The following is a 25,169-nucleotide window of genomic DNA, read 5'->3' as shown; positions in this document are numbered from 1 at the left end:
TGTCTTTTATTCATTACATGCATAATCATTCTTATTAAACTAGCAGTATAGCCTAGGCTTAGTCTCATAATCTCTCTGACCCTCAGTTTCTTGATCTGTAAAATGGGGATAAATTTTTCTTTTGGAGTTATTGTACAATTGTATGAATTAGAGACAGTGTATGTAAAATGCCTAGCACAGGGTTTGGCGCATGGAAGAGGATCAGCAAATGGCAACTATTAACTACCTTTATTATAAAATCAATGATCACCTACCTTGTGCTCTCCATACTGTACTAAGTAATGAAGATTAAAAGAGAGTTGAGAAATAGTCCTTATTTGTAAGGATATACAGATCAGTTGGAGAGACAGGGCAGGCTAATAAAAATACAAGCTGGCATTTGTCAAGTGCCAAACCACTATCAGTAATGATGTCCTTATTGTAGAGACAGCCAGTGTGACTGTCAGGTGTTTCATAATGTATGCATCATATTTAAATACAGCTATTACCCAAATTTGTATTTCTGGATGGCCCTTGTATTTGCAAAAAGTTTTGTTGATGATTTATAATATATACTATGGTAATAATGGGGGGATCAGTCAATTTTCTCCCATTTAACAGAGTGAGAACTGAGGTGAAAAAAGCACAAGGTTTTTGTAAGGTTGTGCATGAGGGGCTTTACAGAGGGAAGATCAGAAATCAGATACTTGTGTTCATCTCTATGTCCCATTAGAGTTCAGAGGAATAAGATTTACGTAAGAACTGAGTCTCATTTTTCTGTCTCTTAAAATCATTACATTTATTCAAAAAAGATTGGTGGCTCAAATGAACACTGGAAATTGCCTCACTTTTCTTCTCCTTGAAATCATGCCAGAAAAAGCCTCTAGCATACTCAACTCTAGTTTACCTTTTCTAAAGTTTCTTCCTCCCTGGATGAGGGTAGTGAGAACCATCACTTGTTAAAACACAGATGACTCCAAAAATTTCTGCACTTCAAAGTGAATCCTTTATTCACCTGAGTGTTTAACTGTGTCAATGTGCTCTCATTATCAGATTTAGTTGAATAATTCAACAAGGAAATGTGCCCAGTGCACACATTATACAGATGTGTTTGCCAAAGCTATCTTGGCTTGTGGGAAAGAGCAACCCTCTGATGCCCTGAGTTATTTAGAAAGGCCATCACAGATATCAACATAATGTGGAGGAGATAGATACCCACGGTAATATGTGAATATTGAGATTCGTCCCTACTTCATCCCATCTTCTCATTGATAGGATGCTGCCCTTGTGCTGGAGTTATGTAAATGAACAGCTGGTTGTGAGGAAATTGTTGTACTTATCCTCCCACTGGATTGTATGTTATTCTGGGCCAACATAAAGCCTGTAAGAGTGGCTGTACTCTAAGATGCAGTAGGAGGCCTTGCATATGTGAAGACCTTGCTAGGTTCCTGACCTGCTAGTAGAAACCAGTTGAAATATTTCTGACCTGATGGGAAGATGCAGATATATTTCCACTGCATCCACCCAAGTGTGGTTGCAAAACTATATGGTACAAACTATTTCTTTGCTAATTCATATGGAGACTTGATTAAACTGGAGAATCAGATATATAATTTGAATTAAATCTACTATGAACCATATAAAATATAGAATATGCAAGAATAATTTACTACAAGATTACTGTATTAGTCAGCTTTTTGCTGCAATAGTGCTATTTAATGAACAACTCCCCAAATCTCAGTTGACTTATAACAACAAACATTGGTTTCTTGCTCAGAGGTCTGTGGATTGGGTTATGACGCAGCTGGATTTGGTTGGGGTGGGTTTGGCTGGACTTGGCACCAGGATGTGGATTAGATTCAGGTCTGTTCCATATGTGTCCTTATTCTGGGATTCAGAGTGAAGAAACTGGGTGCCCTGGGACAGTCTCTTCATGGTGGATTGCAAGAATGTGAGAGGGCAAACCAAACCACACATACACATTTAAAGTCTGGTTGAGTGTAGTGCACGTAAGTCCTCTCATGTTTCATTGGCCAGAGCAAGTCACCTGGCCAAACTCCAAGCTAGTGACATTGGGAAGTGTCTGCTAAAAATATGTCTCAGCTGAGTGGGGGGAGAAAAAGAATGGTGGAAAAATAATTTACCACAGCTGGTTACTGTAAGCTGCTAAATGAAGTTCAGGCCAATTGGATCACAAAAAAAATCAAATCAATCAGAATCAATTGGGTATTTTTTAAAATGTTAAGTCAAGGTATTTTTAATTCCCTTTAAATCATTATGCCATGTGATTTCCCTTCCATTGAATCAGCGTGTTTCAGTGCTTCAGGGCCTGAATATATGTCTTCTGAAACAATAAAGTCATTGCTCAGCCTCAAATTAGGCTTTTTGAGTCTGTAGTAAGGCAATAATTTTAAAGGTCAGCCTTATGTGGGAGAGAAAACAGATTTCAAATTCCAAAATTCCCTTTTACGTATAAAAAACAGAGGTTAGGATTATGAATGTCAATGTTTATTGTAAGATACAGATAGAAAGGGCTTATAAGACAAAAAGGAAGTTCCTGACTGCGTTGGAGGAAGTGACCAGCTCTAGGTCTTAGAGGTGGGAAGAGATCAAAGAAGAAGGGCAAACTAGCATTTGGGTGGGACCTGGCAGCCCCTCCCTGGTGGAGTGGGGGAGTTAGCATTTGCAGATAGCCAGGGAAATTTTGAAAACAGTGAAGCTTGTTCCCTGATGCACAACAGTATTATTTCAAGACCTTTCTAAGAAGCTTCGTGTTCAGCCTAGTACTAGAGCAAGAAATACAAGTTTCAGTAGTTTACCACATATAGCAGCCATGTTTGCTGATGACAGTGCAGTAAAATTAGAAATTAATTAATTAAAATAATTAGTACTCTGGAAAAATACTTCTAATAACTCCTGGGTTCAAGAAAATAAAAATTAAGCTACAAAATATTTTGTAATATTTTGTACACAGCAGGAAAAATTTTATATAAAATCTTATGGGATGCTGCCAAAGAGAGTCAAGGGAAATTTTAAAGTGTTAAATATGATTTTATTTTAGAATATAAGAAATAATTAAACTAAATGGACTGTTTTAAACTTTAAAAAAAAGAGAAGGAAGGAGTTAATAAAGGTATGAGAAGATGTTAAGGAAACAGAAAACAAACAAATAGCAAAATAATCACAAAATAAGACCTCATTATTTGAAAATACTCATAGGCAAACACCAAAGATAGACACTGACAGGAATCAAAGGAAAACAGATACCCCAAATATTAAGATTAGTAACAAAAATGGAACATACACAGGGGAATAAAATATTATAAAAAGGGACACCAGTAAATGTGAATATCAGATGAAACAGACACTTTTTAAAAAAAGTGTAAATTACTAAAATTGGCCGGGTAGGATACTTGAATAGATCAAGACCAGAAAAGAAATCAAAATGGTAGTTATTGATCTGTCTCTGCAAAAGGCACGAAGGTGACTGCTGTCAACTCTGCAAACAATAGGTATGGTCAGTTCTTGTTATTGGTGGCAATTATGCTCTATAAAGTCATTATTAACACTGAATTAGTGAACCCTGAATTATTGCTCATAGGGGAAATATAGGGTTAGTCCTGTGAGCCTCTGGCCACAACATTTTCACCAACTGATCAATACATAACTTTGTTTTATGTATGTTTCTGTTTAAAAACATTTTATTTAATAGATATTGTTGATTCATTAACATTGAACTCATGGCCAACAGCACAATAACTTATGCTTGAACAAAACTTATTTGAAACACAGATTTTCTCCATAAGACATGTCATAGCCTTCTTCTGCTTAAGAACTTTAGACAACATGCCAGCACTATGCTTGGGGACCATTTTAAGCTGCAAAATCACCAACAAAAAGCAAAAAATGCAAAAGACATGGTACTAAATAGACCATGAAAAAGATACTTGATCACAGTAGGAGAGCTGAAACAAGAAGGCAGAGCATCGCCTTGTTTGACTTCTACTGGGAATGCACATGTGGGATGACTCAAAAATTTCACCTCTCTGCATTTGTCTACAAATGACCACAAAAGTGCTGCAAGTATTGATTTGGGGGCTACAAATCCATTTTAGCTGGTAGTCAAATTCACAAATACAGAATGCACAAATAATGAGGATCAACTGCAATTTCTAATGTATCAGAAAAATATGAGGAATTAAGCCACTCAGCTTAACCCTGATACCAAATTAAGCTGAGGACCACACAAGAAAATAAAATTATAAGCCCATTCTGTTATAAACAAAGAATCCAAAATGTTATATAAAATATTAGCAAATTGAATCCAGCAGGAGATTAAAAGAAGATATTTAAGAATATATTTACCTGAGGAATTCAAGGATGGTTCAAAACCAGAAAATAAATTGATATATTACTCAACACTTTAAGGGAATAAAACAGTATTAACTCAATCATAGCAATAAAAACATTTGGTAATAATTAACCTTCAATCATGATGAAATATTTCCTACATATTTCTTAGCAAACCAGGGCTTACTGCAACACCTGGCTACCAGCCTGAAGATGAAATTAACATAGGAGGATAACAAAGCAAAGAGACCTTCATTAAAGCAGAACTGGAACTTGACATGCTGTACCTGCTGCCACCCTATCTTGGAATTTCCCGGTATGTAAAACAATACAGTCTTATATTGTTTATGTTAATTTAGTCATATGTTTCAGTTACTTCTTGACTTATATGAAAAGCAAGACCTAAAATGGTTGATAACTTCAAATGATACGATTACCTACCAAAAAAGAAAAAAAAAAAAGAATCTCACATCATAATTATTGGAACCAATAAGAAGGTTTAACAAAGTGGCCAGATGGAGGAATGGCATCTAATAATCAATAGCTTGATCATCATCATAAACTTGGAGTAGACAAAAATTTTAAAACTCATTACAAAAAGCAGTAACTATAAAGAAAAAATGATAAATTACACCATAAACCACCATTAAAGAGTCCTCAGTGGGAGAAGCTGTTGGCAATACATACATCTGACAAAGGACTCATATCCAGGATGTTTAAAAAACTCCTATAAAGTTATAAGAAAAAGATAGACAACACAAAAGAAAAATGACCAGAAGGCTTAAACAAGTGTTTCACAAATGATATCCAAATGGTCTAGACACAATTGGAAAGGTACCTGGCTTCATTAGTCATCAGAGAAGAGCAAAATTGAAGCCACGGTGTCATAATACTACACACTACTACAATAAATGACTAGAAAAGGGTACAGAATACCAAGTCTCAACAGGGGTATAGAACAACTGGAACTCTGGAATACTGATGGTTTATGTACGAAGTTAAACTGGAACTCTCATACACTGCTGATGGAACTATAAATTGGTTCAACTACTGTAGACATCTGTTTGGCAGTATCTTTTTTTTTCCCATAAATTTATTTTATTTATTTTATTTTTGGCTGCATTGGGTCTTTTGTTGCTGTGCGCGGGCTTTTCTCTAGCTGTGGCGAGCAGAGGCTACTCTTCGTTGCGGTGCACGGGCTTCTCATTGCGGTGGCTTCCTTGTTGCAGAGCACGGGCTCTAGGCACGCAAGCTTCAGTAGCCCGTTGGCTCTAGAGTGCAGGCTCAGTAGTTGTGGCGCACGGGCTCTAGAGCACAGGCTCAGTAGTTGTGGCACATGGGCTTAGTTGCTCCACGGCATGTGGGATCTTCCCGGACCAAGGCTCGAGCCTGTGTCCCCTGCGTTGGCAGGCGGATTCTTAACCACTGCACCACCAGGGAAGCCCTGGCAGTACCTTTTAAATCTGTGACTAAACTATTCCATTCCTAGGTATGAAACCAACAAAAACGCATAAATAAGTTCAAATGTACAAGACATGTTGAAGAATGTTCATAGATGTACTATTTGTAATAGCTCCAAACTACCGAATGCCCTTAAAAGTAGGGTGGACAACCAAATTGTGGTATATTAGCAAAAAAAAAAAAAAAAAAAAAAATACTATTCAGCAATAAGAATTACAAATGTCAACTATATACGGTAGGCTGAATCTTGCAAACATAATGTGGGATGAAAGGAGCCAAACACAAAAGAGTTCATGCTGTCTGAGTCCGAAAATGAGGTAAAATTGTTCCACGGTGTTAGAAGTTAGGATAGCAGTTACTCTTCGGGTGGAGGCAGTGGTGGGAAGGGAGAACAAAGGAGGCATCTTTTCTCAACTTGGGTGCTGTACTGAGTTTGTGAAACTGTATTGAGACATATGCTTTTCTGCAGATAAAGTTTCTTCAATAAAATCATTCTCCAAAAAACTACTGCAAAAAAACCCAAAACAGAACAAAAGTAAGATTTTCCTATGTGTGATCAATAACCAGTTAGTAAATGCATTAGAAGAAAACACCCCATTCAAAATAGGAATAAATTGTACAATGCACCTAGTAACAAACCTACAAGAAATTTTATAGACAGCTCTGGAAACAATAAAGAATTTTCTAGTAAATAAATATGTATACTATATTCATAGATGAGAAAACTCCCTGTAGTTCAGTAGCTCAGTCATGCCTGCAAAAACTTAGCTGCAGGGTGGAAAACTCTTCTGTTGTTTCTGTTGTTCCCCCCAACATGGATACCTCTGAGATAAATGAGAGATTAGTGCCGGCTCTGAGACTCAGAACAGTTCAGATTGTTGAAGTCTCACGTTCAGTAGAGGGTTGAAAGAAGAGCAGGAAATATATTGGTATTACCTGGCATTCTACTTGATAAGAAATAAGGGGAAATTAAAACTCTGACTAGTACCTGTGTTCTGGTATTGTATAATTTCCATCTATAAAAAGGAATCAGTGTGTGTAGTCCAGAAAGGAGAAACACGTCTAATTCTGGCATCTGCCAAAGATACTACAAGGTCCATACTCTGCTGGATATCAAGGCACACTCTAAGCCAGTATGGAATTATCACAGGAATAGACAAATCCACCAGTGGAATAAAATAGAGAGTTAAGAAACAGACTCAATGGCACCCAAAACTGTGCTAGAAGGACTGTTTACTTATTAATTTATCATCAGTTTAACATTCATAACTAAGGTACATTATTATTATATGTCATGCACACTGTTTCTATACTTGCTTTATCTCTGAATTCTAGTGTTAGAACAACAGATTTAACAGGTGGAAAAATATACTGAATACTATACTCCATCATATGCATTCAATTGATATTAAGTAAAATGTTTATTCTTGTCCCCAACACTATTTTTCCATATTCCATTGTTTGTTGGTTTATGTTACTTAAAAATGAAGAACAAAAAATTAATTAATATCACTTATGATTTCTAAGAAAGATAAAAGACATCAATCTTACTACGAAAACTGTCTTTTTTTTGGTAGTGGTAGAAACTGAAATAAGCAAATACTAATGGGTTGAGTATTAAAGAGCTGTGGGTCTGTAGGGGATAAAACTCCAGCATCAGCCCATGGAGGGGACCCTCTGATTTTGCTACTGGCCTTGTCAGCTGACATCACACTGGCAATGAGACAAGAGCCTGCACTGGCCTCATGGCTGGATCTTCCTCCCAGTGCCTATTTGGATTCCCAACTGTGCAGGTAATCATTAGAAACATGAATTAAAATTCATTGAGTCTAATAAGCATCTAGGGCACTGGAATATGTTTGCGGAAATGTTTCTGACTGTGAAAGCATACACAATCTAATGACAGTGGATGAAAACAAGCAAAAAAATTCAGTTGGGAAGCTCTTTTTCTAACAGTGTACCTCATAGATATCCTCTGGACAGAGAAAGCCAGACCATTTTTGTCTTGATTTCTCTCTAGGTAGCTCTGAGACATTACAAATTGTCATTTTTTTTCTCCTTGAATTCATTATGCAATGTCATTTTACTATTTGTCATAAATTAGATATAAATAGATATACAGTTAACACACATAAGAAGTTCCTGCTTGTGGCCAGAGAGGATGGCATACTTCGCATACAAAACTGGGGAAGGTCCATCACTTAGCTAAATGTTGAGGAAAACTAGAAAAGTCAGTGTAGTGAGTAAGGAAAAAAGACGAGGTCCTTTTCTCTGAGAGCAAAGCTAGTGAGAAACAGGATGCAGGGCTAAGAAATGTCAGGGGTCATGTGGAACTGGATTTCTTTTGAGAAATTTTGAATGTTTTACAAACATACATTAATCCTTACATTATTTGTGTGTTTTTTTAAATTTGGAATTAAAAAAAAATTCTCCCACTGAATAGCATTTTTATATTACAGAAAATAATGGAAAGAGTACTGTCAGTTTCCCTGTTTGTTCTGCGATGGGGCAGTGGAGTTCTCAAGTTTAATTCTTTCATAAAGACAATCCATATTTGGTACTAAGGTCAGAAATAAAGACAAAAGAAGCCTCTTCTTGCTTTTCTGTTGCCAGTAAAGTCCATATTTTATTATTTGATTCACATTTTATGACTTGAGTTTTCCTTATCAAATTTACACATGATTTTGAGAAGATAAAAGTTTTCTCACATTAGAATAAAGACAAGACTCCAGAGGAAAAAAATGTATTTGTATGTTTTATTCCCACAACATTTTTATCCTTGAAATAATAATAATGCAAATAATAATGCAAAGCGGGATTTCCAACAATGTGAAACAAAGCAAGCACTACTGAGTTTTAAAGAGCCCCAGATTGTCGAAAAGGGGAAATTCCTTTCTTTCCCTCAGAGGATCAATCATCTTGAAATGCCTCCTCCAAATACTGGTAGCAGTGAAATAATCATTCACCTGAAATAGTGTTTCTTAATGCTAGGGTATGTTTACTTTCTCCTTGAAGCCAAAGTTATCCAACTGTAAATCACATCAAAGAGAAATCAGAGCAGTAGCTAAATATTCTGATTAAAAAATTCTTCAAAAGTCTACATCATGTAATAATTTTGTTGAATTTTGCCTGTAATATGCATGCAATATTTTGCTGGTTTTAAATAATCTCTATGTCCTTTTCTTCATCTGCTTGTTTCAATGAATTTATGTTTTAAAGTATAGTAACTGAAGAAATAATCCTATCCAAAACCACATGTGCAATTATTTCCTCATAATAACTTTTTGTTTTTCATTTGACTTATATTTTATTAAATTTTAATTAAAATTTACTCAAGTAATACATATTCACTAGGGAAAATTAGAAAATACAGATAAACAGAAAGAAAAATAAACATAATATCAAAGGTGATCAACTAAAGATAATCATAATGGATATTTTCTATGATCTGTTCAGATGCTTTTCTGCTTGTGTGAATATGTGTGTATGAGGTATTTAAATAGGATCCTTCTATACACATCTACATTTTTCAGCTGGCCTTTTTCTTTTTAAACTTGATGTAATGTGAGCTCATCTTCCCATGTGAATATATATACTTTTACATTTTAATGATTTCATTTTATCCTTCAGAGTCCTTGGATTCATTTTCATTTTCATTCAACTAGTATTTTCTTATTTCCTATGTAATTTCTTCTTTGACCCATTGGTTGTTCAAGAGTATGTTGTTTAATTTCTACATATTTGTGAGTGACAATATTCCTTCTGTTAATGATTTCTGGTTTCATTCCATGTGGTCTGAAGAAGATACTTTGTATAATTTCAATCTTTTAAAATTTGTTGAGACCCATTTTGTGGCCTAATATATGGTCTATCCTGGAAAATGTTCCAAGTGCACTTGAGAATAATATGCATTCTACTGTTGTTGGGTGGAATGTTCTGTATATATGTCTTGGGTCTAGTTAGTTTTTGTATTATTCCAGTCCTCTATTTCCTTATTAATCTTCTGTCTAGTTGTTTTATCCATTATTCAAAATGGGGTATAATTGTCTCCAACTACTGGTATGGAACTTCTTATTTCTCCCTTCAAGTCTGTCAAGTTTTGCTTCATCTTGGGGCTCTGTTGTTATATGTGTATGTGTTTATAATTTTTATATCTTCTTGATATATTGACCCTTTTGTCAATATATAATGTTCTTCTTTGTTTCTTATAATAATTTTGACCTAAAATCTATTTTACCAAATACTAATATAGAAGCCTCAGCTCTCTTTTGGTTATTATTTGCATGGAATATATTTTTTCCATCCTTTTACTTTCAACCTATTTGTGCCTTTGGATCTAAAGTGAGTGAGTCTCTTATAGACAGGATAGTATCGTTGTATAGTTGGATCATTTTTTTAAAAAAATTCATTCTGCCAATTTCTGTCTTTTAATTGGAGAACTTACTCTATTTGCATGTTGTAAAGTAATTGTTTCTTTGGGAATAAAGTCCTCTTTGTTTCCACCAGCACCAGGAATCCATACCAGGGATGTAGGCTGCTGTCCTTAAGACTCATTGTGCTAGAGGGAGTTGGGTGGGACAAAGGTAAGTTAAAACACCACAGAGTTCTCCTCTTGGGTTTCAGAGGGTTTCTTGATTAAGCATTTGCTTGACTGCTGTAAATCTTTGATTATCTTCCATTGTTCTGACAAAGTTGATTCTGACATTTTTGGCCAGCCTTTTCAGTGTTTCTTTTGAGGGATGGGCCGTTGGAGTTTCCTACTCTGCCATTTTCACTGGCATTCTTTCCATTCTTTTAAAATATCATTTCCCATTATATTTTGTTTTAACTCTAATTCATTTAACAAATATCACATTTATGGATATTTATGATGCTTTAAATTTGGGGCTATTATAAATAACACTATTATAGCCAGAATTTATAGAGATTATTTCCTCAGGACAATTCCTATATAAGGAATGATACATTTTAGGAATAAAAGCCTATGGATTTAGAGTTTTATTAGGTAGATGACAATTAACATTAGCAGAGAGGAAAAAGAAATCTCAGATCCCTCATAATTTCAGGAGTCAAATCTTATATCTTTTAGGATCTTATGATGAAGCATTTGAATGAATTAACATTTATTCAGTTGCACCTTGTTTTACTCTTCCACTAAAATAGCCAGTTTTCAAATGTTAGTTGATGAATGTGAGCCAGGCCCTAGTGCCCGAGTGTTGGTTGAAGTTTTACACTAACCACCAAAGGCCCTGTTGTGCATTAAAGACAAGATAGAGGATAGAACCCAATTCCTTTGACTTGGGGGCTATTTCCATCAACTCCACATAGTTTCTAATTTAAATGCGATTCCCAGCCATTCAGAGGCAAGTGGCCTGAATGACCAGATCATTCATCTGCAGAGCACCAACAGGATAAGCCATTCAAAAATCTAAAATGTAATAAAGCTTAGGGTGAACTGTGTCTGTAAACAATTATACCTCTGAATAATTTGTTTTTAAGGTATTAATATAGTACACGTAGTAAACGTGTAGTAGATATTCAATAAATTTAACAAATCCCTCTTTCTCTTCTAGAAACCCTCCTCTCAGTCCCTTCAACTCTCCTACCTATTAACTATGATAAGCTCCATTCTAATTCTCTTTATAAAGCAAAGCCATTCTGTCATTCACATTTTACTCTATAATTAGTGACTGTAGTCATATAGTAGTCTATCTCTTTTTATTATATTGCAGCTATTTATATTTTATCCCTCTCTTTTTCTTACGTGACAAAAACCATCCACAAACGTAATTTGAATTGGAAAACTTATTCTTTTGGCTGACTGTGCTTGTATTTTGACACTCAAGATCCATTAGATTCTTCTGTTTTGTTACTTTAACATGATATATTTTATCTTTTAATTGATTTTAACAAGATAGAGAATATTTGTGACTAAGATGTCAAAGTGGAAGAAAAGTATAGTCCCCTCTTCTAAGTGTTGGGTGAGATCTGGGATTTTACAACCTATTTCTAGGATGTAAAATCTCCTTGAAGCCACTGGGAATTCTGCATATGGGGAGACTCAGATACACTGGGCAAATATTACCCAAGAGAGACTTTTCGCTGTTGCTATTACAGACTTTTTGCAAACCTGCAAAGTCCTTCTACTCCAGGATGCAGTGTAGTGCTGCTCTAACTCCAAAACGCTGAGGACCAAAGTATTTCAAGACCAATTTTTAAATTCCAGAGAAGGGTTATAGTCTAGGATTTTTTTAAATAGGGTTAAAGCAGTAATCTTTTCCATTAATTTCTTGTTATTTTTTCCTTAAAGAGAATTGATATAGGGGCAAATTCTGAAGTGGGAATAGGACATGTCCATCCGTTTAGTAAAGTTCTGACTAGCACTTGTTTGCATCCTTCCCTACACTTCTTCTACCTCACACTTGACCATTAACATCAAGATCAAATTATTTTTTTCAAGAGCACTCTGTATGAGAATGAACGGTTATGTCTCCCAAGAGAAAGAAGGCATCATTTACCAAAAAGCCAACTCTCTATTCCTATTTATTCTTCCATTTATTATTTGTGAATTGCCCTATATACATCAGAAACTGGGCTGCACGGTGATGGAAGAAGTGTGTGTTATTTTCAAAGAATGAATGTCATATCAGAATTTTAGGGTCAGCATACTGTTTCTGTTAGTAGCTTCCATGGAAGTATCCAAGGCTAAGTCTAAGCTCATAAACTGTTACACGTAAATTCAATGAAAATAAACACACACAAATCTTGAATTCATTCAGATTGTACCCTGCATAACTGTTAAAACTTGTTTTAATTTTCTCTTTTCATCCAGTTCTTTGAAAAACAGTTTTACTTCAGCTTCAGTCTGAAATGTGGAAGCAGACTGGCTTAGATGTGCTGGTTGAGAGTGAAATCATCTTTTTCATGTGTAAAAATCTCTCTTCTATTGAATCAGGTGTTCCAGCAAATAATTACCCAATGAAATATGTGCTTACTGCTAATTTTTATGGATAACAATTAAGAAGGATTTACAGTATCTTCCTTCTATTCTCCAATTTCTGGCAGAGGTACCAAAATTTTCAAGGAGGGTCTGTAGAATCACAGCTCAGTCAGAAAAAGGAAGTACTTCAAGTCCTCCTGAGAAAGGGTTTCTTTCTGATCCAGGAAATTTCAAAATTTGCCTCTTTGCATTTGTACCAAAACATTACAGAGATTTTTGGAATCAAGTTGCTAAAACCTTGGGTGGCTCATTCATCTTCAATAGTAACATTAAGATTTACTGAATGGACTAGCCAGAAGCAGTGGAAAGAAGTTGCCCACAACTCTGTTCAGCAGTTTTGCAATGGACAAAATGTCAAGTTAGAAAAATTGTCAGTTATGAAGTTGCAGCATGCTTTTCCTCCACAAATAAAGCCCAGTGTGACATTTTATATAAGTTGCATTTCAAAAATAAGGAAATGGTATCTTTTATCTCTAACTAGGTTCTGGAATTAATTTGCTCTTTTTTACTTGCAGCAATATATTTGTCCTCCAATGGCATATGTTTCATCAGGGCAACCATGTGGAAAACTCAGACACAAAGAAGTGTTTGTTTCTTGCAAGAGCAGTGTGAACAGAGCATTAATGTAATTTTGATGCCAGATAAAGTACTTTGTTATAGCAGAGAGCATAATAATGAAGAGACTTACAGAGAACCTGGTTTGTTGGTCTTTGGATTTCTCCCATGGTACAGTAGTAAAGTTGGCTCAACCGTTTCAAACAGCTGAGTACAGTGTGACTATTTCTTATTTTCCCCTCCCTCCTGAATGGAGTGCTTATGGGAATTTCAGAAATTTTTAAAAATTTTATAAAGGATTTTGTCATGCAGACTTGGTCCAATAGGCATGCAGCTGTTTATATTTTGAATGGTTTTTAAGTGTAGGGAAGATAACACTACACAATGAAGTTCATCAGCCTTTGGGATACAGGATAAATCTATTGAATAATTTACAGCAACACTAAAGAGAAGTTTTGCTTAGAAATGGGGATTTATGTGGTGATTCAGTTTTTATGGAAACAGGACAAGAAAATAAAGATGAAGATAGTAACAATATTTTAATAGAAATGAGCTGGGTTAGAAAGGCTAATCCACCCATATTTTAGGATTGTAAGAAAACAACTCTGGTGGAGAGGGAGGATTGTTGGATGTAAAATCAGGGGACTAGATTCGAATACCAATTCGGTTGAGCCACTTAGAGCAAGTGACAATGGTGGGGATAATAATGCTTAACCAAATTATCTCGTATGGCACTTGTGAGATGAGCAGTTAATGTACTAAGTAATACTAAAGTTCTTCGAAAATTAGAAATTACCCATCAGTTATTATTTCAGAGCAAGTTTAACAATAAGAGATGGACAGATGGACAGATCTTACCTAATCTAAAAAAAAAAAAGACAAATGTATACCTCCAATAATACATACAATTTGGCATTCCACTAAAATGTAAGTGGTAACATGTACTAAATCTAGATCTGTTTCCTGTGGTATCTTGGGTTTCCATATTAAGTGTCAGCTTTAATATAACTTTTTATGTAGCTTATGATATCACAGCTTCAGTGTAGGTCCCTGGCAAGGATGATTGATAGTTATTGATGGAAGGCTTAAAACGTAAACTAAAGGAAAATCCGCATCTATCTCTATACTCCCCTTGTGAACTCAGCTTCAGGGAAATGTGGGGATATTTTAGTAGAATCTTCACTGTCAAGCTGCTTTCTGAGAACTGACTAGTTGTGTGCTGGACAGGATCAGACCCCTGGCCAACACAGACCTAAATGAAGGGATACACAAATGGAATGAGTTAAATAAAATTACTTTTTAAAATGTAATACTGTTATTTTCTAAGAAGATACTTCAGTTCAAAGCCTTTGTGATTCAAGACAGAATAATCATCAATCAACCAACAATGAATTAATCAAAATGTTGTCAAGTTGAGACCCTGGTGGGTCTACTTTTATTAGGAAATTATTAATTTATGATCAGCTTATTAATGTTCATTTGTATTCAAAGAGAGTTTGTTGTCTATTAAATATAATGTCATGAAATCTTAGTTTCACTATGAATTTTCTTAAACTTCTACCTAGCTTCTGCTGACTTATCCTAAATCCCATATAGTGGAATTCAAACCTCTCTTCATAATCTGCTGAACCTCAGAATATTGGAAATTTAATGCATCATCATGTTTTAGTCCTCCAAAATTTGATTCCATGACTTTTTCTGCCCTTTCAATTTAGAAAAAGAATTATTTTAGAACCAAGAGAAAGGTTTTTGACAGTACTTTAGTCCAACAGGAAGCTCTGTAAATATCCAAAGAAACCTCATTCCTCAAATATTGCCAAATTTTTTTGCAGACCCAAGATATTGAGATAGTCATATTCAGCTCAATTTCCCCATCCTTTGGCATTCAGAGCTCCCACTGTGTAAAATAAAATGTAATAAAAATGAAAAAAATTAAGCAAATCTTAAAAAGCAAGAAAAGAGAAATAGTGAATCATCAGCTGGGGTTGGAAAAGCTTAGTTGTTTATCTTGCTGAAACCTCTTTAATTTTTGCTTTTCCTTGAATGGTTAGGCAGGGACAATAGTATTGAAAGACCATTATGAGTCAAGGTTCTGGGTTCTATTTTTATTTCCATGTTCTTGAATCTAGTTGAATTTCCCCATTAACTAAATACTGAGATGTTGAGTATATTGTTAAGTAAATGTTTATATAGGCTTAAGATTCTTGGATTAAAGGTTCTATAAAGGAAAAGAATACTATTGCTGTTACTCATGAGAAATAGTTTTAGTGCTGATTTTGGCATGGTCTGGCTGCCTTCACGTTGGCTAGCAGAGAAAAGTCAACACAAATTCATCAAGCACATTCTCTGTACCAAGTACTAACAGCATAAGAGCTATCACGCTGGGAATTAAGAATACTTCCTTTAGAAACAGATAATTGAGTACAAACAGTCTTTCTCATGAAAATAATACAAATAATTTACCTACTCTTGATTAAATTCCTGGTAGGATGCTGGGCACTCAGTAGACTTGTTGATTGATTTACCCCCACTTCCATCTGGTTAATTTTATCCTTTATCCAACCCATCTGAAGCAAAGCAGGTAGATTATTCAAGATGAGCTTTTATAAAAATTATTATTTCTTTCCTCTGAGATCCACAGTTCCTTCCAGAGAAATTTACAGGGACTGGCCATATATCAACAAGCTACATGTTTTGAAACATTTTCAGAGAGGTGAGAGTGTAAGCATGGGTTATCAGTTATAGAGTTTCTGACACCCAAATTTTCAATTAAGATGCTTTCAGCTACAGGTTAACACGAAAACTCTATTAAAGCAGTTTAAATAATTTATTATTTCCCAGAGACACAGTTTCTCAGGGCTTTATCTCCACTCTGACATCTCCCCTAGCTCTGCAATGCTTCCAGTTTGGGTTCATTCCCAAGGTGGACATCAAGATGGCTGCAGCATCTCTGAGCATCATCACATCCAGACATAACTCTGTCCACAGGACATAAAGACACCACATCTTCCTCGTGAATTTTTTTAGGAGTAAGGAAGTCTTTCCTGGAAACCCCAGCTCCTCTTAGCAGACCTTCCCTCATAGATGATTGGCTAGGATCAAGTCACATTCCTTTTCTAAACCACACACTGGCAAGGTGAATGGGATTAGCATGATTGGTAAACTTTTGGATAGGGAAGAATTTATATTGAGAGACTGCCACCATGATGCCTTTATCTGAGGAATATTTAGCTCAAATTCCTATAACATAAATCCCGTTAAGTATTCCATAATTTATCAATCCAGAATATACTCTAATTTGAGTATATTAAAGTTGTTAAATTTTTTTTTAAATCAAGACATTAGAAGCATCTAATATTGAGTTTTTCTTCATAAAATCTGTGTTTTATGGATTCTACAAGAATGAATCTGAAGGACAGAACCAAGAAGTTGCATAAGTGTTCCCAGCTTTAAATGTCTTCACTATAGGCTCTGGGACTTCTCAACTAATGCTGCTTCTCAAATGCCAAGGCAAAGAAGAGGATAGGAAGGACAGGGGAAAATGATCATCCCCATTTTAACTAAGGCCTTTAACCCTTCTAAGCCACAGGCATTTTTATTAGTCAAACTAATTACATTAGGGTAATGAAAACAGCATTGGACAGGGACCCGAGGAATGCCCAGTTTTGCTATTTGCAGGTGTGGTCTCTCATAACCAAGGAACTTTTCCCTCTTTGCTTAGGTAACAGCAGGGTCCAGGCTGAGGTCTCTCATGCCCTTTTTAACTCTAAGAAATATAATGTTAGTGTCCTTTAATTTCTGGTATCTCCCCTTACAAATAAGGAGAGAAAATGCTTCAAAGCGGATAACCCAAGAGAGAACAAATCCAGCTGAACAGAACTGGGCCTCATCATTTCTGAAATAACTAAGTACAGCCTTTCTAAATGATCCCGTGACTGAAAGCATTGTCATTTGTAAGGTCCAGAAGAAATGCAATGCCTGGATCTCAAGTACCTTTATCAATATGTATGTGGGAGGGGAACAGAGGCAAAGGAAGCATCTTTTATGGGAAAACATAAACAGGATAATATAAAAAACACTGCATTTTTAAACATCCTTCAGCTTATGAAGCATTGCTATTTGGTCTTTTGATCTTCATCACAAACTGGTGATGTAGAAAGAAAATATGTGATGGTCTTCATACTACAGATGAAAAATATGGACTCAGAGAGCCTGGAGGTGTAAAGTAATACTGGCAGAACTAGCACCAAAGTGGATCTTTTCAATAGAGAAGTGTCTTTGGGGGATTCTACCTATTTTTTAGACCATTGACTTGCTCATATTTGTAAGATATTATACGTTTAAATTCTAGAACCGTTAGACAAACAGTTTCTAATAACGTTTTGATTGGTTGGGAATCTCATTTGTTCATTCAATAAATACTTACTGAGTACTTACCGTGTGACATGCATGCTTCTCCATATTGAAGTATGTTTATTCATATCTCCTGGATCTTCTCTCTAGTTTGAAAAGCCTCTGGTTGGCCGAGATATTTTGATCTTGCGTTTAAATCTCTTCTTTGGATTTAGAGTTAAATGATTATTCTAACCATTCTATTCTATGCCTTTAAAACAGGAAATAGATTGACTGAAGAGCTGAGAGCAAGGCATATGCCCCCTTCCACACTTAATGCCTTCTTGGCAGGATACCTAGTGGAGCTTTTCACAAAACTGCTGGCATAGTCAGAAAGAGAAACAGTTTATTATTCTAAGATCTTTCAAGTTGCTACACCTATTTAGCTATAAAATTGCTGGGGCAGATGAATGCTGCTTTTTAAAGTTACCTTAAATACCACTACTCTTAACCTTTTAACATGTTATCAGTTTGGCTAAACAAATTCACCAGTTTGTTCCCTTATTATGAATCCATGCTCATGCCAGGCACTTAAATAGCAAAGGAACTTTCAGAAGGGTGATTTAACCCCTCTTGGTCCAAGAAAAAAAATACCCTGGTGGAGGCTAGAAACAAGTCCTGGCAAGTAACAGTAAAACCAATGTTTTCTCCATAGACCATGATGATACTTGTAATTACTGTCACCTAAATCAAAATGATTAAAGTAAAATCATGTCTTTCCAGATGCTCAGCATACACTTCCTCCCAGTAAATTAAAGTCACCATTAAGCATCTGAAATGCCTATAATTTGAACCACAGCTGCAAGAGAAGTCACTCAGTTGTGAATTTGTTAGACCGTATGTTATTGTACAAGTGTGGGTTTTCTTTCATAAGACCCCTATTGCCCCACTGGGATAATTTTTAAAAGAATGACATTGACTTGTGCTCATAGCTACTCCATGACTACCAAGCTACTACCAAGCTACTCCATAGCTACCAAGAGGTAGCAGGTTAAATAATAATAAAAAAGCTATTTTGGAAAATAACGCTTTTAAAAATAGAATTAGTCCTATGTTTCAGGTTTGAATTATGGAAAGAATCTACTGTTTATCATAGCCATCTCTCTCCCCTCCCCCCTCCACACACACACCCCCTGACACACACCACTCACATCAATAGCATCAAGATGTGGAGAGCTTGTCATAAATGATTTTAGAACAATTCTAAAACCACTGTTTAAGAAACAGTTTCTACTTCTTCCCACAAATGGAGCTATTTTCCAAATGAACAGATTTGTTTAATTATGACCTGGTTTCCCTCAAGTGTCCAAGCCTCTCTTCCAATGGAGAAATAGACAAATGGTGGTCAAACAACCAAAGAATAAGGGAGAGGGCATCTGGATAATCCACAAAAAATAATCATGTTTTGAATTACCAAATTGGATTGCAATTTTGACTAGCTTCAAAACATTAAACTCATGAGTCTTCCCAGTGATTCACTGAGAACTAGCAGACAAGGTTCTTCTATAGGTGCCTCAATCATTTTAAGAGCCTAGATATGGAAGTAAATTGCCTCTTGGATAGGCCATCAAGAAAGAAACAGCCAGCTTCCTAGCCAGTTAGGTCTATTATATAAAAATGGAAATTTGAACTAGTACAAATTCAAAATGAATTCAAAGTTAAAAAAATTCAAGTACATTCTAATTATTTTTTCTCCGAAGATGGTTTCTATAAATCAGATAATATATCTTTTACATCCATTTAGTCTGGGATAACGGTGAAGAAAGCTGGGACTGGCTATTGACTATTTATTCTTCATAGAAGATGACTTCCATCTCATATTTTGGCAAACTCTATGTCACTTATATCTTTCTAGGCAACTCTTCCAACATTTTCATAATTTCTAAGCCATGGTCCAATTATCAATGATGCTATTCTTACAGACCAGAGGCCATCTTCCATGGAGATAAAACTGCAGACTTTTCCTTCAATAACTTTCTAAAGCTCTGATTATGAAAACAATACATATTAGAATTAGTTAAAAAGTTTCTGAAGAAAATGACAGTGCTTACACCCAATACCAGGGACAATTAAAATGACAGTCTTTGGGCATGTAACCTGAACATCAGTACTTTCTGGTTGTTGTTTTTTTTTTTAACATCGGTACCTTTTAAAAGCTTCCCAAGTGATTCTACTGTGCAGCCAGGGTTGAGAACCTCTGATTTGGTCTACCCCATTACTTCACAGAAATGAATATGGGAGTTCAGAAATATAATTTACATACAGTAAATAATCTAATTTCTATTACTACAGATTAGTTTTGCTTATTCTATAGCTTCAAAGAAATGGAGGGGAAAAAAACAAACCCAGCATGTATTCTTTTTTTTGTCTTCTTTTGCTCAGCTAAATGTTTTTGAGATTCATCCCTGTTGTTGCTTGTATCAGTAGTTCTTCCTTTTTATTGTTACATAATATTCCATTGCATGAGTATAGCAAAATGTATACATACCCATTTATCTGTTGATGGATATTTAAGTTGTATTCAGTTTGGGGTTATTATGAATAAAATTGCTATGAACATTCATGTAAAAGTCTTTCTGTGGACATATAGTTTCTTTTCTGGGTAAATGCCTAAGATTTGCTGAGTCACATGGTAAGTTTATATTTAACTGTATAAGAAATTGTCACACTGTTTTCTAAAGTGGTTGTACCATTTTACACTCCCACCAGAATCTTTGAGACTTCCAGTTGCTGCATGTTCTCATCAACATTTGTTATGAGTTTTCTATTGCTGCCATAAAAAATTACCACGTATTTAGAGGCTAACACAATGTAAATTTATTATCTTCTAGTTCTGTAAGCCAGAATTCTGACATGGATCTCACTAGACTAAAACCAAAGTGGTGGCAGGCCTCTGTTCCTTTCTGAAGGCTCTGAGGGAGAATCCATTTCCCACTCATTCGGATTGTTGGCAAATTCAGCTACTTGAGGTTGTAGGATCAAGATTCTCATTTTCTTGCTGGCTGTAAACTGAGGACCGTTCTGTTTCTGGAGGCCATGACATTCCTTGGCTTGTAGCCATCCTCCTCTATCTTCAAAGCCAGAAACCAGTGGTGAGTAGTGTCCTTTTCCCATCACATCTCTCTAACCCACTCTTCTGCTTCACTCTTCCACTTTCAAGAGTTTACATGATTAGAGTGAGTCTATTTAAATCATATGGGATGATCTCCCTGTTTCAATTATCTACCTTAATTCCGTTTGCCATGTAATGTAACATATTCACAGGGCTCAGAGATTTGTGGGGCTGCATTCTGCCTGCCACATATCCGCACCCTAGATCTTTATGCTATCATTGTCATTCCTTTTATTCAATAATTCTATATTTGTTATACATTCCACTTGACAATTGTTACGATTTTCCTTTAAAATCGGTTGTCTTTCGCAAAAGGCCACAGATTGTATGATTTCATTTATCTGAGATGTTTAGAATAGGCAAATTCATAGATACAGAAAATAGTTCAGTGCTTTCCAGGGGCTGGATGGGTGAGTGGAGGACGAGATGACTGCTAATGGGTACAGTGTTTCTTTTTGTGGTGATAAAACGTTTGGGGATTAGACAGTGATGATGGTTTCACAACCTTGTGGATATATTTAAATCGATTGCATTGTACACTGTAAAAGGGTGAACTTTGTGGTATGTGCATTATGTCTCAACTGAAAGAATGGAAAAAGTCACTTGTCTCTGAAAGAAATTACATGAAGAAAAATAGCAGATTTTTTTACCAGTCACAGGCTAAATAAGCTTTCTCCATGGGGAACCAACCCAGCTTCCCTGTTTCTGATACTGTACCATATCCTATAGTACTGGAGGCTATAGTGAGCAGTCCTGGAAAAAGGGATTAAAATGCCTGGCTGGACCTTAAACTATAGATACAAGCCCAGTTCAAAAGAATAATGAAGTTAATATGTGAAGAGAGCTTTATTGTCTATATATACATATGTATTTGTGTGTAAAGGATACTAACCTCTAACATATAGATTAATGTACTTTACATATATTATTACTTCTTTTCCTTTCCCTATTTCCCTGACTAATCCTCCACTAAAATGTTTAAGGGAAATGGTGATAATATACATCCTTGCCCTATGTTTGATCTCAGGGGGAAAGCATCCAATATTTCACCATTAAGTATAATGTTATGGGTTTTGGGGTTTGTTTTTTTTTTTCAGTCAGAATAAGAAAGCATCTTTCTCTTCCTAGCTTGCACTTTGTTTAGTTTTTAATTATCTTAATAACTTATTGATTATCATGTAGAAACAAGTTCATGGTATCTCAGATATAGCATCAAATTGAATCACTCAGTGAATAGTGACAAACTTCTATGTGGTTGGTACTACTTTACGTACCAGGACCCAAAGAAAAATAAGACACAGTCCTCATCCTGAACTTCCTCACAGTCAAAATGCTGTGGGGTTATTGAGAAGAAAGAAAATGACTTTAGTTGACAGGAATCAAGAAAGGATTCAGAAAAACTAACATTTGAGCCAAATTTTGCAGGCAGACAAGGTGAGCACAGTATATTCTGGGTAGAAGTCACAGCTTGGAGATGTGAAAGAACATGGATTATGAGGTGGTGGGACATGAGGCCAGAGGGGAAGTCAATGTATACCATAAATAAAGTAAGTTAGGAAACTTGCTGACAGGTTTATACTGGATCCTGTGGACAAAGAAGGGCCGTCAAGTTGTTTTAGAAAGATCATTCTGCTGACAGTGTAGATGGTGAAATAGAGATGAAGGAGGTTACAGCTTAGAGACTAGGTGGGAAGCTCGTGATGAGCATCTGAAACAGGGGAAATACACTCAAGAGAAAAGGACAAAATATAGTGAGACTTAGGAAGTTAGAAACAACCGAACAGATTGTCCAACTGGATGTAGAAACTGAGGGAGAGGAGGAATCATGTTTCTTTCCTGGTTTCCTGCGTAACTACAGGGAATTTGAAAAGGTGAAGATGCTGTGTTCAGTTCTGCATATACTGAGTCTGAGAAAGGCCACCAAGTGGAATGTCTGGAAAAAAAGCTGAAAATGTTGGCCTCACACTCCTGATTATGATTTAGGATCAGTCCTGGTGAAGCTCTGATCCAGACGATGGATTATTAAAATAAATCTAGGATTGGTGATAAAAATTTGAGGGATTTATAGCAAGCTATAGCTCCAGAAGGGCTGCTAGGCCCCATGCTTTCCCCCATTTAGTAGTCAGGATCTTTAACCTACATGTGGCTTGGCCATCTGATGGTTCCAAGCCTCTTTAATCACTCTTCTGGGCTTTTGCTCTGAATTAGTTTGACCTTCAACCCAGCTATCCTAGCCTATACCTAATTTTAACCCAAATATGGAAGAATCCCTTTGTGGTCTGACTGTGCTATCAATACAACTGAATAAAAACCCAAATACAATTCTAGGAGGCTTAGAAGAGTTATGCAGATGACTTCTGAAGGCATTCTTGAATGAGTGGCATGGGGTTTAAAGAGTGTATCACACAGCAAAATAACTGAAAATTTCTCTTTACCCATCCATCACTTCAAGGCTTCTGCATCAACACATTAGCTTCCTAAAAATCTCTTCTCTCTCCAGCCCCCCTCACACTTTCTCAATAACAACTGATACAGCTTATTCCTTGCTACTCTGGTCTCTATTTCTATAGGGATAGTATATATTTAGCAACACACAGACATACACACACACACACCACGAATCATTACTGACTTCAAAATCTCTTCCCAGTGGAAGGATGAGAGGAAATAGATATGTATTAGGTATGTGTATGTTTAGTTGAAATGTAATTAAATACAGATTAGATGCCTGGTTAATGATACCTGGAGAAAGTAGGAATCCTGTGTGGAAATGAGAAGGCTTTGCAAGGTTTGGGACTAAAGACGAAGCAAGGCTGCTAGGAGCTGGCAATGAAGGTGGGTGGGAGGAAGAAGATCATGCCAGACAACATAGCTGTGATGCTGGACAGAAAGATTCTCTAAGCACATCAAGGAAGAACTAACGTATAATCCTGGAATGATAGAGCCCCATCTTTTTTCTCTCTCATAGTGGATTGAGGGAGGAAATTCCTTCTTACTTGGTGAGTAGTCTCAGCCACAGCTGGCTCATAGTCACTCTGTGGTGATTAATGGTGTGTGGGAATGTGGGTGTTTGGTGGGGTGGCCAGAGAATGCCCTACAACGTGATTGGGAGATAATGACCCTTCCTGTCCCATGCACTCCTCTCCTAGCTAGTCTTCCCCAGACGAAACTCAAAGGCCAGCATTCAAAGGAAATATACACATTCCTTTTACAAAATGTCAGGAAGGTCCACTCCTCTGGTGAGATGGGGCCGGGAGATGCTCTCCTCAGCTCCTTGCCTGGGTGGGCAAGCCAGGCTCTAGGGCCAGCAGCAATCCTCGTTTGAGGGTCCCACCGAGTTCCCTGGACAGAGTGCTGCAGCTAGCAGAGCAGCTGCTTGGGACTACTGCTTGGGCGCTGCAGAAAGCCTTCTTGGAATTTGACATGTTATCACTTTTGGACCGTTGGCCAGCTGCTCCTGACTTGGCCACACGAAGGCTCAGACTGTCCCAGTCTCTGAACAAAAAATTTCACAATTTGTGTGGAAACACAAAAGACCCCGAATAGCCAAAGCAATCTTGAGAAAGAAAAACGGAGCTGGAGGAATCAGGCTCCCTGACTTCATAGTATACTACAAAGCTACAGTAATCAAGACATTATGGTACCGGCACAAAAACAGAAATATAGATCAATGGAACAGGATAGAAAGCCCAGAGATAAACCCACGCACATATGGTCACCTTATCTTTGATAAAGGAGATAAGAATATACAGTGGAGAAAAGACAGCCTCTTCAATAAGTGGTGCTGGGAAAACTGGACAGCTACATGTAAAAGAATGAAATTAGAACACTTCCTAACAGCATACACAAAAATAAACTAAAAATGGATTAAAGACCTAAAAGTAAGGCCAGGCACTGTAAAACTCTTAGAGGAAAACTCAGGCAGAACACTCTATGACATAAATTACAGCAGGATACTTTTTGACCCACCTCCTAGGGAAAGGGAAATAAAAACAAAAATAAACAAATGGGACCTAATGAAACTTCAAAGCTTTTGCACAGCAAAGGAAACCACAAACAAGACGAAAAGACAACCGTCAGAATGGGAGAAAATATTTGCAAATGAAGCAACTGACAAAGGATTAATCTCCAAAATATACAAGCAGCTCATGCAGCTCAATATCAAAAAAACAAACAACCCAATCCAAAAATGGGCAGAAGACCTAAACAGACATTTCTCCAAAGAATATATACAGATTGCTAACAAACACATGAAAGGATGCTCAACATCATTAATCACTAGAGAAATGCAAATCAAAACTACAGTGAGATATCATCTCA

General features: G+C 36.3%; 1 protein-coding gene across 19 annotated transcripts in view; it reads left to right on the top strand.

The window, feature by feature from the left end:
• The window catches only part of MTERF1 (mitochondrial transcription termination factor 1), a 571,641-nt gene that overhangs the window by 350,189 nt on the left and 196,283 nt on the right, over window positions 1-25,169 (top strand). For 15 of the 19 annotated variants that reach the window (XR_008617408.1, XR_003679875.2, XR_003679882.2 and 12 more), the window contains 2 exons: window positions 4,502-4,645; window positions 20,569-20,829. The exons of 1 other annotated variant lie outside the window; for it this stretch is intronic. The gene's annotated coding sequence lies outside the window, so the exon portion shown is untranslated. Of the gene's footprint in view, window positions 1-4,501; window positions 4,646-19,659; window positions 19,704-20,568; window positions 20,830-25,169 lie in introns of those variants that run through there. 3 more of the 19 variants (XR_003679881.2, XR_003679873.2, XR_003679886.2) reach the window with 2 other exon arrangements.

This window comes from Physeter macrocephalus, chromosome 5 (assembly GCF_002837175.3).
Source record: "Physeter macrocephalus isolate SW-GA chromosome 5, ASM283717v5, whole genome shotgun sequence".
Taxonomy (NCBI): Eukaryota; Metazoa; Chordata; class Mammalia; order Artiodactyla; family Physeteridae; genus Physeter; species Physeter macrocephalus.
The sequence above is the reverse complement of the archived record's forward strand: the minus strand, read 5'-3'. Positions and strand labels throughout refer to the sequence as shown.